The following is a 21,104-nucleotide window of genomic DNA, read 5'->3' as shown; positions in this document are numbered from 1 at the left end:
CAACATCCTGAGGGTCACCATTAACCAGAAACTTAACTGGACCAGCTACATAAATACAGTGACAACAAGAGCAGGTCAGAGGCTGGGTATTCTGCGGCGAGTGTCTCACCTCCTGGCTTCCCAAAGCCTTTCCACAAGTAAGGAGTGTGATGGGATACTCTCAACTTGCCTAGAGTGCCGCTCCAACAACACTCAAGAAGCTTGACACCATCCAGGAAAAAGCAGCGTGCTTGATTAGCACCCCATCCACCACCTTAAACATTCACTCCCTCCAACACCGGCATACCATGCTGCAGTGTGTACCATCTACAAGATGCAAAGCAGCACCTCCCAAACCTGCAACCTCTTCCACCTAGAAGGACAAGGGCAGCAGGCGCACGGGAACACCACCCCCTCCAAGTCACACACACCATCCTGACTTAGAAGCATATCGCCGATCCTTCAGTGTTGCTGGGTCAAAATCCTGGAACTCCCTCCCTAACAGCACTGTGGGAGTACTGCAGAGGTTCAAGAAGGTGGTTCACCACCGCCTTCTCAAAGGCAACTAGGGATGGACAACAAATGCTGGCCTTGCCAGCGACTCCCAGATCCCATAAGCGAATAAAAAAAAATGCAGCAGCTAATTTGCGCACAGCAAAGTTCCAAAAACATTAAATGAGATAAATGACCAATTAAACTATTTTCAAAGTTGGTTGAGGAATAAATGATGTCCAAAATTCTGGGAGAACTTCGCTACTCTTTTTCATTGCGTACATAGGATCTTTTACATCCAATTTAGAGGGCAGACAAGACCTTGGTCTGACATTGCATCGAAAAGACGGCACCTCTGACGGTGCATCACTCCTTCAGTACTGCACTGAAGTGTCTGCTGAGATGGAGCAGGGCTTGAACCCTGCAAATTCTGACCATTGTGCCAAGGCTGACACCTCCTGGATTCAACTCCTCCATACCCATGAAAATCTTGAAGACTGCTATCAAGTTCCCTACTCATTCTCCTTCTCTCCAGAGAATAAAGTCCCAGGGTGAACAATCTTTCCTTGTACCTTAGCCCTCTGAGTTCAGGAATCAGTTCTGTGGCTGTTCCTTAGATTCCCTCCAGTAACTACAATTTCTGTAGACCAGAACTAAACACAGTTTGGCTTTATCAAGACCAGATACAACTTCAACATCACCTCCTTAACATATAAGTCATACCACTGTCTATACAGCCTATTTTATTTCCTTTTTGACCACCTGCAAATGTTGAACAGATAGTTTAAACAACCAATCCACCAAAACTCCCAGATCTCCTCCTTGCTTTAATTAATTAAGCAGGTTGCTATATGACATTCTTAATTCTACTGCCTAATCTGAAGCAAACAAGCTGAAACATTACAATATAACACACCTGTATTAAAAAATGGAATTTTACTTAATAGTTTAAAATAAGAAAAAATTTAAAAACTACACTGAACGGTATAGGTCAATAGACTGAACATTGAGTTACAGTCTTCAATAGAAATATTGGACTAAAAATTCGGGTGCTTTACACCACCCATTACCGGCAAAATGTAGCGAAAAGAGGGTGACCGCTGCTCTTTCGGCAGCTGGTGGTGGGTCCCGCGGCTTCCGCCATTTTCTGAGGTCCGGCAGCTCGGCGAACATGGACCTCAGCACTGAGTTCAGTGCTGGGTCTTAAGCTCGCCATGAAAACCCAGCGTTCAGCAGACTCACAGAGGCGTTGTCAGCACCTCTTAAAAGGACACACATATCTTTCAGGTAAGTATGTATTTAAGCTTTCGGGCAAGATTTTTTTGATTTTATTGAAGTAGTAGCTTGCTGCAATACATGCTAAAAGTTTTTTAAGTGTGCAGGTAGTGCTGATGGATGCTTATAAGGCCTTGGATGGTAAAGGAAGGCTTCTGAGATGACAGAAAATGCTGCAAATACTGAGCAGGTCAGGCAACATCCATGGAGAGAGAAACAGAGTCCATGGGCTAGAACTTCCCAGGACTGTGGAGGCGGGAATGGAGGTGTGTGGGGTGTTAAAATCGCGAAATCGGGGGGTACGAACCCTTCCCCCCCCCAACCCGCCTCCATGCCTGTTTCCCAGGAGGCGGGTACCCGACCTGTGCTGGGAGCCGCCTCCCCGAGGCGGGAAGGGGATTAGTGCCAATTCACTACCTGTTAACAGGCAGTTAACAGGCAGTTTTTAGCCTAATCCCTATTTTTAACCCCTGAAGTGTGGGCTTCCCGACAGCTCCAAATCACGTTAAGTTAGCGAGGTGGACCTTCGGGCTGAAGGACTTGGAGGGTTCAAGATGTCCGGTGTTCAGGTGAGTGATGGGCGTATGAGTGCAGAGGTAAGTGTGTTAGGTGTGTGTAAAGTGCTTAAATAAGTTTTACTTACCTTTTCTTACTAATGCAGGTTTCCTTCCTTCAGATCTTGGGAGTCCCTCATCTCACCGGCACAGAAAGCAGAATGGCCGCGAGCTGTCAAAATCTGCAGCCTCTGCTTTCTGTTCTGGAGAAATCTCTAAATCAGCCTGAGAGGAAGGAATTAACTTAGAGTACAGATTGTCAGTGTTTGACAGCTTCAAAGGGCTGTCAAATGCTGATATTTCATCTGTCAAAAGCTCTTGACAGATGAAATGTCAATCTGTGATATCACCTGTTGCCGGGTGGCCCTTAATTGGCCTGCTGAGCCCACTGGGCAGGCTCAACAAGGTCAATCAAGGGAACATCGAGTGGGTTGGCCACAACTTGATGGAGGCGGGACTCCAAAAGTGGGAGTCCCACCTCCTACTCGCCTCCATTGATAAAATCCAGCCCCATGTCTCAGGTCGAGATATTACCTGACCTGCTGAGTATTTCCAGCATTTTATGCTTTTGTTTCAGATTTACAGCATCCAATCGCAGAGGGAAGAGGAAGACGCAGAAGAGGAAGAAACAGAAGAGGAAGAAGCCAAAGAGGAGGAAGCAGAAGGAAGGATGCAACCCAGACAGCCCCTTTCTGGTGGGGATATCCAGGATGGAATAATTCGTCTGCACTACCAGTGACCACAACCCCAATTGCCCTTTCAACATTTGTCCCACACCTTACCTTCCCTCTGTTACTGACCATCACAGCGTCCTCTTGGCCACAATGTTGAAATAAAAACCACTGCAAAGCAAACTTTCCAATCCAACTTTATGGGCTGGATTTTGCCAGCCCTGGGGAGGCGGGTTTGGAGGCGGGACTGCCGGGAAAATGGCAGATTTTGGGGGCGGGTGCCCAACCCGCCCCCAACCCCCCTCCATGCCATCTTGCCAGGAGGCGGGTAGCCAACCCGTGCCGGGTCCCGCCTCCTCGAGGCGGGACGGGGATTAATGCCAATTAACTGCCTTTTACAGGTAGTTAACAGGCAGTTTTTTGGCTAATCCCTATTTTGAGCCCTGAAGTGTGGGCTTCCCGACAGCTCCGAACCATGTCAGGGTCAGCGAGGTGGGTCGTCGGTCTGCGGGGGTCAGAAAGGCTGACATGTCTGGTGTGCAGGTGAGTAATGGGTGCATGTGTGCAGAGGTAAGTGTGTGAGGTGTGTGTAAAGTGTTTTAATAAGTTTTACTTACCTTTACTTCTTCCTGCAGGCTTCCACTTTTCAGGTCTCGGGAGTCCCTCAGCTCACCGGCACAGAAAGCAGAATGGTCGCTGAACTGTCAAAAGCTGCAGCCTTCTGCTTTCTGGTCAGGAAGGCTTTCTAATTGAGTCTTGAGTAAAGACACAACTTAGAAGACAGATTGTCAGTGTTTGACAGCTTCACAGAGCTGTCAAACGATAACATTTCATCTGTCAAAAGCTCTTGGCAGATGAAACGACACTCGCTGATGTCACCTGTAACTGGCTTTCCCTTAATTGGCCTGCTAAGGTCAATCAAGGGAAAATAGCGTGGGTTGGCCACAAGTCGATGGAGGCGGGATTAAAACCCAACAAGTTGGAGTCCCGCCTCCAGAAGCTCCCCATTGACAAAATCCAGCCCTATATATCTATCCATCCAATATGACATCAAGGAATAAACTAATCACCCTTGTGCATTCTCTTAGTGGCTGTCTTGTGTGTGCCTTTGCCTACCCTACTGATGTCACGCAGTGCTACCCCAGTGGCTGCGGCATGGCTGGTGGAAGGCTACTGACTTTCAGTGGGGACATTGCAAATGGCTTTGTTGGTCGACCTTTAGGAGCTGGTGGCTGGGAGTGTGAAATTGAGTGACGATGTCTCTTCTTTTTCACTCTCCTCTCCCTCTTCTTGGTCAACCACTGGCTGGGCAGGCTGCATTTCTTGGGTGTGTGAAATGAGGAAGGCACAAAGGTGGAGTTGTGGTGCGGGGAGGGCGGGAAAGCATGAGGTGCATGCCAGAAGGAGGATAACGTATGAGGATAGCAGCATCTTGTATCCTTTCTGCCCCGCCGCTGGCCAATGGCTCAGCCATACCCCTGCCAAGAATGGCCAGCACTGTCTCCTCCAAGAGGGTGAGGTGAAGCTAGGAATGGGAGGTGTGCCTTGTGATTGGTACAGATTGTTGGTAGGTGAGTGATTGGTGGGGGGAGTCATGCATTGAGAAGTTTGCGAGGCTAGTGATTCAGTTGGTAGGAGATGGCTTTTGAAGTTGCATTCACTGACCCTGACCAGTGGTCTGAGGTCAGGAAGCTTCTTTGGGCACTGGAACCAGGTGGTGGCGGGGGGGGGCGACACTGATGTGGTCCCACATCATTTTTTTTAGAGGGCCTCCTGGTCACTGTGGGTAGAGGACCTCTCTTGCAGTGTTGATCCCCTGCACAAAGCTGGAGTGCTGCGTACGAGACCCTGGGTGCCCCTTCCCTGGCTTGCTGAGCCATTTGTGATAGTGCTGATACATTTTTCCCATTTTTTGAGGTGCGGAAAGGAATTCAGCTTTAACAGCTGAAGACTCCCATTTGGGAATTCTTTTCAATGTTAATTTCTTTTTCAGAAGGCATTTTTATATTATCAGTTCAGAAGGCACTTTTAATGCATTGCCCTTTTAATGGGCCGGATATTCCGATCCCTATGGGTGTGTATGCGCTGTGTACACACCCGTAGGGACATCGGAAATGCCGGTTTCAGGCGTGCACAGTGCATGCGCTGAAAACCGGCATTTCCGATCTGTCAAGAATGCTCTTGACAGATCGGACGCCTGCCCTAGAGAAGGGCCTCTGCGGGCGGATAGTTCCGCTTTCTGGAGAACCTCCGCCCGCAGAAAACCCTTAGAAATCTTACGCCTGATAAAAGCATGACGTAAGGCCTGCTTTTACCAGCATAAGACTTGAAAAAAGTTTTTTAAAAATTTCACTCATTTATCATTTAAAAATACTTTTAAAAAGGTAAGTTAATTTTTAGCCCTGTAAAAAACTTTTTAAAAGATTTAATTTTTGTTTAAAATATTTAATTTATTGTAATTTCAACTAATTTTAAAAATGTGATGTTTTTAAAAAATTTATTTAATATTTTGAAGTGTTTTTGGGGTGATCTCCATTCATATATTTGACAGGTCTATCTGTCAAGTGTATGAAGGGAGATTCCCTTCTTTGATTGGCTCCCCATGGCCCACGTGATCCCAGGGACGCTTGCGAACCGCATGCGCCTCTGGGATACGTGGGCCCTGCGCAATTGGAGTTGGAGAGGCCCAGGATCGGTACAATATGCACTTCGGGAGCAGTCAGGTAAGTCTGTAGATTTTTTTCAGATTGAGGCCTCCGCACGCGGGAAGCCTCCGATCGGAAAATACGGCCCAATGTCCCACAACGTCTAACGAACTCATTGCCTCACTTCCAGAGGCTGTTTGAAGATGGAACGCCGCTTCTGGATGCCGACTTCGCTACCGATGCCTGCACTAATGCCACCAGGAGGGTGTTACATGGTGAGTTTAGCGCTGGGCTAAAAATCTTTAGTCCCCAGCGTGAATTTTTCTTTTCTACTGACGCGACCATTTTCAGCGGCCGTTAACCCGAGGCCACGGTGACACCGGCAGCTTTCGTGTCACAGTTCAATTTCTAGGCCATTGTGTTCAAAATTATTATTTAATGAAATTATGTGCTATAAATGCAAAGAGTTTAAACATAGAACTATGATTGTGATGGATCTACATAGCTAATAGTAAATAACGCATTGAAGAAACTGTTTTAAAATCAGAAGTACTGATTATTAAAATATTTAACAATATGACATTTTATGAATTGGCCATCAATAAATTAATTGCGTCAAATTATTCATAGTCAGTTTGCTATATTGCTACTTAAAACCGTCTCTGTCAAATTCCACATCTCAATGTATGAATTGGCTGTGAACTGAGCACTCAAGAGACAATATATGCCTTAAACTAAACCCTGAGCCCTAATCCAAAAATGTAGAAAATGAATGCTCACATATCTGTGTTTTCATACTTTGGATTTAGGGCTTAACATATGTAAACCATACATACATCCATGGTTTGGGATAAGATTTCCAATACACTTACTAGACTTTTTTGTGACTCATTACTCAGAATAGGATTCCACAGCTAACCATGGATTATCCTCTGTTTGCCTACTTGTAATCTGCATTCCTCAGCTAAGCGTTTTAAAATGGTTGGGGATTTTTGTCAAACTAAGTGATTGAACAAAACAGCACAATTTCTATGCTTCTCAGCTATTACTTTAAAACATACAGTGGAAGTGAAAGCAGCATTGCAGTACATTTGAAACCATAGAGGGCACTGTTTGTTCTTAATTGAAACCACCCCTGTTAAAACAAACGGCATCAGCTACCAGGAATTCTTATTCAACATACTATGTTTTGTTCTATCATATATATTTTTTTAATCTTAGTCCCATCACTGACACTAACAGAGGAAGAAAAGTCTGGGGGAATATTTAGTGTTCATCTGTATCTAAAAAGATATAAATCTATGCATAACTTCACTATTTTTGCCCAACACGAGATCTGCCATTTAAGTTTTCCTTCCCTCCAAAGGAACTCAGTGAGCACCGATTATGGAGAGGAATTGCATGTGTCTCACAGTAGTGGTAATCATTTCATATGGGTCCAGAACTCTGGAACAGTTTGCAAGTCAACCTTAGGCCACATTATCCTGGAAAAATTATTGCTGACTGAATACTATTACATTCTCTGCCAGTAGAGAGGTTTCTGGCATCAGGAACTCCTGATCGCAGGCAAGACATGTAATGGTATTTCAGTACTGTATTATACTTATTTATATTATTCCACTTTCTTCCCTTATAATCAATTGCCTCCAATAAATCTGATGTTAATTCTGTTGCATGTAAAAGGGTTTCATCAGTACAATGCATCACCATATGAATTTACATTTAACATTTTTAATTGCAGCCTACTTTATAACCTGATCATTATAAATCACCTTCTTGCACACACAAACACACACACCTACATGCATGTACATATATTTTATTGGTTCTTTAATCACAGATATTGTATAATGAGCTGAAATGTAACAAAAAATCTGATAGCCTTAGCGTAAATAAAAAATGAAAAGAATAACAATATGAACTTGAACACGAAAGTAATGACTGATAATTAAAAATGGAAGAGTGCAGCAGAATATCTAGGCAGAAGTTATGGGACAGTAGCTGTGTAAAGTTTGAATACAGGGTAAGTCTCTTCTACTAATGGTTAGACCATTGTAAGGTAGAAGAATAAAGGCAAAAATCCTTGTACCTCAGTACAGCTTACTTTCTACCAATCACATTTATGAAAAAAACTCAAGATCTTAATCATCTGTGTATTTCAAAAATGGCCATTTAATAGGAACATTAATATAAATTTGATGATAGACTTATAATGGTTATATTTCAAGGTTGCAACATATATGAGTTTTTACACTATTCCAATACATGCTACAGGATTGTGTCTCCTTGAATAACCAGAGTTTCAAATTGTGAAACCATTCAAATACTCAGGAGAATGCTGCTGGGATCAAGCTTATATTTAATGGATTAATGACATACTAGTCTAGTATAGTGTTGTCCAATTGGTTAGCCACTATCTAATTGGTGCTAATTGGTGCTAATTGAGAACCCAGATGTAGCTAATCTTATTTCTGAATTGTAAATAAAAAATTAGTAATAGACACGTCTTTGGGTGTGTGATCTCAATAATCCGTAAGGGTGACCCCAAGCTTCCGGTCGCCTGTCATTTTAATTCACCGCTCCATTCCCACTCGGACCTCACTGTCCTTGGCCTCTTGTATTGTTCCATGGAAGCTCAACGTAAACTCGAGGAACAGCACCTCATCTTCCGATTAGGCACTCTGCAGCCTTCCGGACTCAATATCGAGTTTAACAATTTCAGATCATAACCTCGGCCCCAATTACATTTTTACTTGTAATTTTTCCACTCCATTCCCCCCCCCCACTTTCCTTTTGTTTCTCTCTCACACCTGGCAGCTATCTCTTGCCCTGCCAGTACACTTCACACCTAATCTCAGCCTATTACCATCTCGTCTAGCTTCGAATACCTTTTATTGTCTCTTTTACTGCTTTTGTTTCTTTTACTTCTTTTTTCCGATCACAGCCCTGCCTTCGATCTATTTTCTTTTCTTTCCAGTTTTGAAGAAGGGTTTGACCCGAAACGTCAACTCAAATTTCTCTCCATGGATGTTGCCTGACCTGCTGAGTTTTTCCAGCATTTTCTGTTGTTATTTTGCATGACATAGCTATGTGTACTTTAATCTTTTTCTGCATTTCTTGGTAAAATGATAAGACAAAAAGAGTGTGTAAGTGTTTTTTAATCATTGTGAGTGCTTTACATCCTTGGTTACTGAATGATGGTAGATTTGTTAAGTAAATATACACATGTACTGACGGTGTGCTGAACTGTCAGAGGTGCCGTCTTTTGGATAAGACGTTAAACTAAGGCCCCATCTGCCTTCTCAATGGATGTTAAATATCCCATGGCACTATCTGAATAAGAGCAGGGGAGTTCTCCCCGGTGTCCTGGCCAATATTTATCGTTTAACCAATGCCTAAAACGAATGATCTGGTCATTTATTTCATTGCTGTTTGTGAGCCCTTGCTGTGTGCGCTCCCTACATTACAGCAGTGACTACAGTTCAAAAGTACTTCATCAGTGATGTAAAAAGGAAGAATTTTCAGGGCTGTGGGGAAAGAGCAGGGGCGTGGGACTAATTGGTAGCACAGGCATGAAGGGCCAAATGGCCTCCTTCTATGCTATATGATTCTATGATTAGTTGTACAGCACTTTGCGATATCCTGAGGTTGTGAAAGGCACTATAAAAATACAAGTCTTTCTCTTCTTTCTTTATAATAGCTAAATATCACTGTAAACAGCCAACATTATCTTTTCATTTGGTAGGTACTTTGTCATATTTACAGGTTACAAAATATACCCCTCTATTCAAGGATTAATGTCAATTATCTAATGCACTCCTGATGTAAGAGTTGACCTCGTTAAGCTTGGTTCTTGAAAAGCTATTGGCCTAGATAGTATGGGAAACCAAGTTTTCAAAATCCATTCTGAGGAACTAGCTGCTCCCCAAGGTAATCTATTTAGCACATCTGTCAACCGTTGTTGTTGTGTGTTCAGAGCAAAAAGCAAAAAGCATTTAAGAACATAAGAACATAAGAAATAGGAGCAGGAGTAGGCCATTTGGCCCTTCAAGCCTTCGCTGCCATTCAATAAGATCATGGCTGATCTTCTACCTCAACTCCACCTTCCCACACTATCCTCATATCCCTTGATTCCCTTGCTTGTCCACAAAAAAATAAAAAATAACTTTGATTTTTGCAGACCTATATACTTACTGTCAGTTGTACTGAAGCTCATAGAAACCACAGTAAATAAGATGACATGCAATACCTCAATCACAACCAAATGCATGGTCAACAACTTAGCTTCAAAGGAAACAAGTCAATTCAAGATATTTTCAAAGTGAAATTTACTGTGGTGAGAGTCTCACACTTCATGATTTTAGCGCATTTGGTAGTCTTTTGAATTATAGGCCCTAAGTTTCTGAAAGTGGGCTTGAGCTGGCTCATGGCACGTTCTTAATCTGCGCTGGTAGCTCAGAAAAAAGACCCAGCTGAATTCTCTATTGGGTTACCCTTCCCCTAATTTGATAGGCTACCAGTACATGAAAATCTTGTTCAGAGTGTTTGCCCTGTGCCACACTTGGCTACAGGATGTACAATCTGGCAAGGTAGCAATTCTTAAAGGGCTGCTACTTGTACTAAAAAGAGAAGTTGTAGCAGTGACAGATAAATTGACTATTTCTTCACAATGGTGCAATGGAGTCAGTAGGTAGCACTTGTATGTCAAACGCTGAAGGTTTGGAAATCTTGCTGTGGGAGGTACACCAAGGAGGGTGGCCCTATTTGAGCTGAAGGTTACCCTTCAGTAAAAGCACAAATGGCAACTATACTGTGAGAAATATCTGGCAAAGTCACCTCAAGTCCCTTGTAGTTGGCTCCAAATTATGTTTCAGGAGGAAACCAAAGAAAATTGCACACTCAAATTTTGCTCACTTTTCTACGACTCAAACCTAAGTTGGGAATGACAGCACCTCGGGAGGTACTATCCGAAATATTGTACACAACTGTTCCATTTTGCACGTACTCTTTCATTGTGCCAAAACTGCATGAAGGTGGAGCTGGCAGCAAAGGCACAGGGGCAGATGCACATGCTGGGTGCTCCTCTGCTGTTAATGGATTTCTCGGTGGGGTTAACAGCCATTGATGCAGAAGAAAGTCCTTTTCCCCTAAAACACAACCACCCCACGTTTCTTCTCCTTCAAATAATGCAGGTACTGTGGACAGCTGCACAGTAAAGGCATCATGCCTGGGTGTTGGCTGCTCATGCATAGTGACAGATGCCAACTGAACATTAATTAAGTGCAAACCCTTTTCATTCATGTGGACCATTGCTATGAAAAGCCTTGATGCCCACATGTGGGGTGCCAGCTACAATGTTCTACACCAAAGGAAATCCTGCCACCCAGTGAAAGAGCTACACCTTGGTCAGCTGATAGATATTTTCCACAGCAACAACAACAACTTGTATTTATATAGCACCTTCAACATAGTAAAACGTCCCAAGGTGCTTCACAGGAGTGTTTTAAAACAAAATTTGACACCGAGCCACATAAGGGGCTATTAGTGCAGCTTGGTCAAATAGGTAGGTTTTAAGGAGCATCTTAAAGGAGGAAATAGTGGTAGAGAGGCGGAGTGGTTTAGGGAGGGAATTCCAGAGGTTAGGGCCTTGGCTGCTGAAAGCATGGCCACCAATGATGGGGCGGTTGAAATTGGGGATGCTCAAGAGGCCAGAATTAGTGGAACACAGATATCTCGGTGGGTTGTGAGGCTGGAGGAGATTATTACAGAGATAGGGAGGGGCGAGGCCATGGAGGGATATGAAAATAAGGATGAGAATTTTAAAATCGAGGTGTTTCGTAACCGGGAGCCAATGTAGGCCAATGAGCACAGGGTTGATGGATGAATGGGACTTGGTGCGAATTAGGACATGGGCAGCCGAGTTTTGGATGACCTCAAGTTTATGAAGCATAGAACGTGGGAGGCCAGCCAGGAGTACTTAGGAATACTCAAGTCTAGAGGTAGCAAAGGCATGAATGAGGTTTTCAGCAGCAGATGAGCTGAGGCAGGGATGGAGTCAGGCGATGTTCCGGAGGTGGAAATAGACAGTCTCAGTGATGACGTGGATATGTGGTCGGATGCTCATTTTGGGGTCAAATACAACACCAAGTTTGCGAACAATTTCCACACGGAAAATTATGAAGGTGTTGCAATCTTGCAATCTTAGCATTTGACATTAGTCTGATACAAATGTGCACCGCATTGTCAGATGTGCCAGATGTCTCCTGCAATGGAATAGAAGGATCCGGTAGCATGAAAGATTCATGTTATGGTAACATTCCCTTTGTGCAGGTCATCCTGTAACCAATGATACAACTCTGGCAGCTGCTCTTGTGAAGTGAAGGCAGCAAATACAAGTTTTCTCTGACATGTCCAGGTGTGACAGGTTTGCTATGTATGGATCCTGGGGTAGTGACGGATGCGGACAGAATGGCGCAGATGTCATTGATCCTTCATTTATTGTCCTCTTAAGAACTCATCTTCCTCATTTGAAAGATGCAATGTTGTTGGAACCCCCAAAAGAATTCCCATCCTCACCATTTTCTATGGTACTATTTAAATATCAGCAGCAACCGAGAACAATGAAGAATAGTAGTGACAGAGGAAGAAAAACAAAAATGGTGGGGATGCCAATTAATGCATGGAGTAAAATGTAGCACAATTTAACAGAAAACAAGTAAATCCTTTTCACAACAACTGTGCAACATTAACCTATTTTAAAAAGTCTACTGGAGCAGGCCAGGCCCAATGATCCCTGACATATCCATTTTACATGGATAAGGTATGTACTGTGGACAGAGCCTTGCCCAAAGTTGGGAAATATAATGTCTAACCCAACTTTCATAACCACTATAGGGTAATGTGGGTTGTGCATGCCTGAAACAAACCTGTTCATTCCGTCCAAAAGTTAGAAATTGGGCACACTGCAAATTGGGCACATGAAGTCCGAGATCCAATCACCTGGGCAGCACGGTGGCATAGTGGTTAGCACTGTTGCCTCACAGCACCAGAGGACCCAGGTTCAAATCCAGCCTCGGGCGACTGTCTGTGTGGAGTTTGCACATTCTCCCCGTGTTTGCGTGGGTTTCCTCCGGGTGCTCCGGTTTCCTCCCACAGTCCAAAGATGTGCGGGTTAGGTTGATTGGCTATGATAAATTGACCCTTAGTGTTAGGGGGATTAAATGCGTTGGGTTACGGGGATAGGGTGGGATATGTGTTGGTGTAGGGGTTACGGGGATCGGGTGGGATATGTGTCGGTGCAGGCTCGATGGGCCAAAATGGCCTCTATCTGCACTGTGGGGTTTCTGTGTTCTGTGTTCTGTGTTCTAACCCATATCTGCAGCCAGCAAGGTTCTACGTAACGGTTGGAGCTTCAGAAAAGTGGGGTTAAAGTGCCATTTTTACACTGATGTACACCCAAAACCAATTTATATTGATGCAAAAGTGTTAGTATAACTGCACTCTCACTGTTGTTGTGCAGAATTTCAGTGGGGGGGATTTTCACATGAAGAGATGGGTGGGGTGGAGTGGGAGGAGTTAAAGTTGTAAAAATCTAAAACCCGACCCCAACCCGCATCCAACCCGCTCACTTTCACCTTTTACTCAGGCGGGACGGGAAGGCAGGCAGCCAACCCGTTGCCAGGAGATGGGTTGGCATTTTAAATATTATAAAGAGGCCTGAAGCCTTCGCTTTAACTTGCAGGCGGCCAGGGATCCCGGGGTTCGGGATTCCTGGTAGCTGCAGTGAGGCGAGAACAGCCTTCGGGAGCAATCCTTGTGGGCCGGGAGGAGCAGGAGTGCTTCCTCCCAACTCCCCAAGCTCACCCACCAGCAGTCCAGGCTGGACTCCAGGCAGGGAACCCGCCCATTATGCCACACGCACGCTGTGGAGCTTTAACTTCCGGGTTACCCGCGTTCTACTGGGGGCCCCCGCTCCAGGCGGGTGGGAAATGGGAAAATCCCGGCCAGTATATCTTACATTACCCATAATAAAGTTAGCAGGTTAGTCTTTATGTTGCAGAGGTCCACCAGAAGGCATGCTAATCCTTACTCACTCAAGCTTGCTACGCTAGCACCTCCCAGCCTCTGCCACTAAGAAAGGCAAGAGCAGCAATATTTTGAGAACACCATTACCTCCAAATTCTTCTCCACATTACATATTGTCCTGGGTTGAACCTACAACACTATTCCTTCATCCTGGAATTCCCAATCTAACACTGTCATAGTGGGGCTAGAACTCAAGTTCCTCTGACCCAGAGACGAGAGTGCTACCACTGGGTCAAGGCTGATCCTCATTCCTTAATTATTGAATATTAATGTTATTGAGAAATATTATGGTCAGTAAATGTTGCGTAAACTAATGTGTATTGAATTTTCCACTAATTAATTGAGAAATAAGTAAACTTTCAGTGGTGACATGATAATCATTAATCCTTCACTGAACAATCATTAATCCTTCACTGAGGATGTATCACTCACCAATATGGCCCTAACTCAAGTTTAGTTAACATTTGTCATCAAATTATTTTGCAATTATAACATAAATTATTAGACATCTTCAATGCCTTTGTGTACATAACCCACAGACATAGCAGATACAGAGTGCCTTTTAACCACTTTATGTGATGTTTATTATATATAAAGCATACATCTAAGTGTAGAGTTGATCCTTGTAGACATTAAAGACATGCAGACATTGAAGATGTCTAACTTGTTGAGCAGAATGCTTCTAACCGAAATAAATCAGCTGTTCCAATTGTTTGTCCTGTGTGCATATATTTGGCCAATGATTCTTGTTCTATAGCATACATCTAAATGTAGAGCTGATCCTTGGTTTTTAGTCATCTGGGAGGTAGTATTCCCTTTAATCGTTATTTCTAGTGAAACCACAAACATGTCTTTTGAAATCTTTTTACAATTTTGTTAGAAATAGCGAACATAGGAAATCTTTCTGTTATGTTTACAAGGTCGCTAAAATATAGCAGCCAGAGAAATCTTCCTCCCCAGTATATACAGTTAAGATGGCTGGAAATTGCTTTATCCATTTTGAGAGGGTTGGAACAGGACTTCCGCCTGCCATCCTGTCCCTGCCATGACTATGGCCCAGTTTTCTGGCTCACGGGTCATCAGGTATTCATGGCAGGCTCCTAGCTGGATCCCCGCTAACAAATGGAAATGTTATCCCCCCTCCCCTTGATGAATAACAACCAAGGATCAACTCTACATTTGCCAGTGACCCCAGGAAAATCAAGGCAGTACTGTCCCGGGACTGCTGCGGCAGCACCAGAAGGTGTGCTTGTAACTGTCAATCAAAGACTGCTTAACTTGACAGCTATTTATGAATTCTCATCACCTCTCGTATGGAATTCCCACAGAAATAGTGAGGCTTTAACAGACATGCATGCATTGCAGGGTAATTGAAGTCTTCCGTGCCTAGATGTCATTACAGTTCATTTAATGTAGAGGATGAAGCCCTTAGATTTGTGAATACACATTTAGGGTAAATATCGAGCTACTGTCTGAAATATTTCAAACATACATTAATGATTCCTTGCACCCTTAACATTTACCTTTGCTGACCTTGTAGCTCATCCTGCATTGGAGAGGGCTTCTGGAGGTTCTGCAGTTGTCATTCATTACCTCTGCCACTTCCTTCCGCATGGTACTAGGTGCTGTGATAAGTAGTTCTCTTGCCACCCATTTCCTATTGCAACCCTGTGTGCCCAATTTCAGTCAGAAGAATATTTATGACACTCACTGAGAAGTTTGAAGCTCTCTTCTTACCGGTTCCTATTTGAGCCAGGTCTTCTTCTTTATAAACAGTCCAGCTTTAAATGCTGCAGCTGCGTCCTTAAGTGCTTTTGCCATACCCCCGCCCCTGGTTCCTGGGCCTCCTTAGCATAACTCCCAATATTAAAATTAGCTCAGCCCAACAATTTTAGCATTGGGTAGCTGCTGGCAAATTGCAGGACTCACAATTTCAGGGCCGTTATATTTTCATTGTTATCGTCACAGAAGCTGGAAGCACGATAGATGCTGCAGAGATGGTGTAAACCTGATTTCCCTTCCTCCCAGCCGCACAAAACCAGTCAAGAGCACCAAATCGAACCATCAAACTTTACGATACCCAACCACCCCGCAAGGAAAATTCAGCTGGGTGCCAGCAGGATCACGTGGACAGCTGGAAATCGTGCTCTGCTATTTCTTCTATGGGCCCAGCAAAGTCCAGGCCTCTATCTAGTAGCACAATGAAACATCGTAATTCACCTTTAAGACTCTAGTATAAGTCTTCTTCACCTGCTGTTCTAACTTTCCACTGTTTTATAGCGGCGTAACTTAGATTGGCAGATCCTGGGTGAAAATGCGGGAGCTTACATAAGAACATAAGGAATAGGAGCAGGAAACATAGAAACATAGAAGATAGGAGCAGGAGTAAGTCATTCGGCCCCTCGAGCCTGTTCCGCCATCCAGTGAGATCATGGCTGATCATCCGAATTCAGTACCCTGTCCCTGCTTTCTCCCCATATCCCTTGATCCCTTTAGCCGTAAGAAATATATCTAACTCCTTCTTGAATATATTTAATGAATTGGCCTCAACTGCCTTCTGTGGTAGAGAATTCCATAGGTTCACCACTCTCTGGGTGAAGAAATTCCTCCTCATCTCAGTCCTAAATGGCTTACCCCTTATCCTTAGACTGTGACCCCTGGTTCTGGACTCCCCCGCCATCGGGAACATCCTTCCTGCATCTAGTCTGTCTAGTCCTGTTAGAATTTTATAAGTTTCAATGAGATCTGTTGTGTATGTACCTTTAAGGGAATAACTGGTCTCAGACTGCAGTACCGGCAGTGACCACCCCTGTATAAAAGGCCCTAGCAGGCTTCTGTAGTTTCAGTTTCCAGGTTGTCTCCATTCAGTAAAGACTTGTTATAATCAACTCCTGCAGTCCGTGTCTCAATTATACACGGACATAATAAGACCCCCTCTCATTCTTCTAAACTCCAGCGAATATAAGCCTAATCGACCCAATCTCTCCTCATACGCCATTCCTGCCATCCCAGGTATCAGTCTGGTGAATCTTTGCTGCACTCTCTCCATGGCAAGAACATCCTTCCTCAGATAAGGCGACCAAAACTGCACACAATACTCAAGGTGTGGTCTCACCAAGACATCCTTGCTGCTGTACTCAAATCCTCTTGCTATGAAGGCCAACATACCATTTGTCTTCTTAACCGCCTGCTGCATCTGCATCCTTACCTTCAGCGACTGGTGCACAAGGACACCCAGGTCTCGTTGCACTTCCCCTTTTCCCAATCTATTGCCGTTCAGATAATAATCTGTCTTCCTGTTTTTGCCACCGAAGTGGATAACCTCGCATTTATCCACATTATACTGCATTTGCCATGCATCTGCCCAATCACCCAACCTGTCCAAATTGTACTGGAGTCTCTGTGCATCCTCCTCACAGCACACACGCCCACCCAGCTTTGTGTCGTCTGCAAACTTGGAGATATTACATCTAGTTCCCTCGTCTAGATCATTAATATATATTATGAATAGCTGGGGTCCTAGCACCGATCCCTGTGGTACCTCACTAGTCACTGCCTGCCACTCGGACAAAGATCCGTTTATCCCAACTCTTTGCTTCCTGTCTGCCAACCAGTTCTCTATCCAAGTCAGTACCTTACCCCTAATCCCATGTGCTTTAACTTTGCACGCCAATCTCTTATGCAGGACCTTATCGAAAGCCTTCTGAAAGTCCAAATACACCACATCCACTGGTTCTCCCTTATCTATTCTACCAGTTACATCCTCAAAAAATTCCAGTAGCTTAGTCAAGCATGATTTACCTTTTGTAACTCCATGTTGACTTTGTCCAATCCTGTTGCTGTTTTCCAAGTGCTCTGCTATTACATCTTTTATAATGGACTCTAGCATTTTCCCCGCTACCGATGTCAGGCTTACCGGTCTATAATTCCCCATTATCTCTCTACCACCTTTTTTAAATAGTGGGGTTACATTAGCTAATCCTCCAATCCATGGGAACTGTTCCAGAGTCTTAAGAATTTTGGAAGATGACCAGCAATGCATCTACTATTTCTTGGGCCACTTCCTTAAGTACACTAGGATGTAGATTATCAGGCCCTGGGGATTTATCGGCCTTCAATCCCATCAATTTCCCTAATGCCATTTCCCTACAAATACTGATTTCATTCAATTCATCCTTCTCATTAGACCCTATGTTCCCCGACATCTCTGGGAGGTTATTTGTGCCCTCCTTCGTGAAGACAGAACCAAAGTATGTATTTAATTGGTCTGTCATTTCTTTGTTCCCCATTATAAATTCACCTGATTCTGACTGCAAGGAATCTATGCTTGACTTCCCCAATCTTTTTCTCTTCACGTATCTATAGAAGCGTTTACAGTCAGTTTTTATGTTCCCTGCAAGCTTACTCTCATTATCTATTTTCCCCCTCTTAATTAATCCCTTTGTCCTCCTTTGCTGAATCCTAAACTGCTCCCAATCCTCAGGTTTGCTGCTTTTTCTGGCCAAATTATATGTCCTCTCCTTGGATCTTATGCTATCCCTAATTTCCCTTGTTAGCCACTGTTAAGTCACCTCTTTTGTTTTATTTTTATGCCAAACAGGGATGAACAAATCCTGTAGTTCATCCATGCGATCTTTAAATGTTTGCCATTGCCTATCTACCATCAACCCTTTAAGTAACGTTCCCCAATCCATCCTAGCCAACTCGTGCCTCATATCATCGTAGTTTCCTTTATTTAAATTCAGGACCCTAGTCTCGGAGTCAACTACTTCACTCTCCATCTTAATGAAGAATTCTATCATATTATGATAGCTCCTCCCCAAGGGGCCTCGCAGAACAAGATTGCTAATTAATCCTTTCTCATTACATAATACCCAGTCAAAGATGATTTGATCTCTAGTTGGTTCCTTGACTTATTGGTCCAGGAAACCATCCCGTATACACTCTAGGAATTCCTCCTCCACAGTATTGTTACTAATTTGGTTAGCCCAATCTATATGTAGATTAAAGTCACCCTGATAACTGCTGTGCCCTTATTGCATGCATCTCTAATTTCCCGTTTAATGCCATCCCCAACCTCAGCATTACTGTTTGTGGGTCTGTATACAACTCCCACTAATGTTTTCTGCCCCTTGGTATTTCTCAGCTCTGCCCATACAGATTCCACATCATCAGCTAATATCCTTCCTTACTATTGTGTTAATCTCCTTTTTAACCAGCAATGCTACACCAGCTCCTTTTCCTTTTTTCCTGTCCTTCCTGAATATTGAATACCCCTGGATGTTGAATTCCCAGCTTTGCAAATCCTGGAGCCATGTCTCTGTAATCCCAATTATATCATATCCGTTTACATCTATTTGCGCAGCTAATTCATCCACCATATTACGAATGCTGCTCGCATTAAGACACAAAGCCTTCAGGCTTGATTTTTTAACACACTTAGTCCGTTTAGAATTATTATTTACTGTAGCCCTGTTTGATTTACACCCTTGATTTCGCTGCCTTCCACTTTTGCTTTTCTCCTTCCTGTCTTTTGTTTCTATCCTTGCTTCCCTTTGCTCTGTCTCCCTGCACAGGTTCCCAACCTCCTGCCATTTTAGTTTAAACCCTCCCCAACAGCACTAGCAAGCACTCCCCCTAGGACATCGGTCCCGGTCCTGCCCAGGTGCAAACCGTCCAGTTTGTACTGGTCCCACCTCCTCCAGAACCGGTTCCAATGTCCCAGGAATTTGAATCCCTCCCCCTTGCACCATTCCTCTAGCCACGTATTCATCTGAAATATCCTTCTATTTCTACTCTGACTAGCATGTGGCACTGGTAGCAATCCTGAGATTACTACCTTTGAGGTCCTATTTTTTAATTTACCTCCTAACACCCTATATTCAGCTTTTAGGACCTCATCCCATTTTTTATCTATATCGTTGGTACGTATATGCACCACGACAAGTGGCTGTTCACCCTCCCCCTCCAGAATGCCCTGCAGCCACCCCGAGACATTCTTGACCCTTGTATCAGGGAGGCAACATACCACCCTGGAGTCTCGTTTGCGGCCGCAGAAACACCTATCTATTCCCCTTACAATAGAATCCCCTATCAGTATAACTCTCCCGCTCTTTTTCCTCCCGTCCTGTGCAGCAGGACCACACATGGTGCCAGGAAGTTGGCTGCTGCTGCCTTCCCCCAATAAGCCACCTCTCTCAACAATATCCAGAGTGGTATGTCTGTTTGAGAGGGGGATGGCCACAGGGGACCCCTGCACTACCTGCCTGCGCCTACTACTCTGCCTGGCGGTCACCCATTCCCTTCCTGCGGTGTGACCAACAAATTAAACGTGATATCCACAATGTCCTCAGCATAGCGAATGCTCCAGTATGTATCCATTCGCAGCTCCAGCGATGCAATGTGGTCTGCCAGTAGCTGCAGCTTGATACACTTCCCACACACATGGTTGTCAGGGACACAGGAAGTGTCCCTGATTTCCCACATAGTGCAGGAGGAGCATGCCTCGGGGCTGAGCTGTGCTGTCATGACTTACCCTTTAATTAATTTAAATTAAATTAAATCAAATCAATACCACCAATTACACTACAATTAAATTATATACTCAGGGGCCCTTCTCTACTAGCACTCCCCACTACACAACAGAGACCTAATAAACTATAACCACAAAAATTAAGACCTTCTAATCTTTATAATCTATTAACCTTAACTGTCAAACTATAGAGTAGTATAAATACTCACCTGGACGTACTCACCCAATCAGCAGCTTCCTCTTGCCCGCATCACTTTTTGAATTGTGACGTGGCTCTAGAACGTTGCCGCCGGTCTGTGAGATTGGTAAGCCTCTGAAAAAAGCCCACGAAAGTGAGTTTAAATACTCACTGGCTTCTCCCGACACTGGGCCTCTGAAAAAAGCCCGCGAAAGTGAGTTTAAATACTTACTGGCTTCTCCCGACACTGGGCCTCTGAAAAAAAGCCCGCGAAAGTGAGTTTAAATACTCACTGGCTTCTCCCGACACTGGGCCTCTGAAAGAAAGCCCGCGAAAGTGAGTTTAAATACTCACTGGCTTCTCCTGACACTGGGCCTCTGAAAAAGGCCTGCAAAACTGAGTATAAGTACTCACCAGCTTCTCCCGACACTGCAGTAGACCATTTGGCCCTTCGAGCCTGCTCCGCTATTCAATAAGATCATGGCTGATCTTCGACCTCATCTCCACTTTCCTGCACTATCCCCATATCCCTTGATTCCCTTAATATTCAAAAATCTATCACTCTCTGTCTTGAATATACTCAACGACTGAGCCTCCACAGCCCTCTGGGGTAGAGAATTCCAAAGATTCACCACCCTCTGAGTGAAGAAATTTCTCCTCATCTCAGTCCTAAATGGCCGACCCCTTATTCTG

The sequence above is a fragment of the Somniosus microcephalus genome, chromosome 7, assembly GCF_052327205.1.
Source record: "Somniosus microcephalus isolate GS21.2 chromosome 7, FLI_Smic_1.0, whole genome shotgun sequence".
Lineage (NCBI taxonomy): Eukaryota > Metazoa > Chordata > Chondrichthyes > Squaliformes > Somniosidae > Somniosus > Somniosus microcephalus.
Note: the sequence above shows the minus strand (reverse complement) of the source record.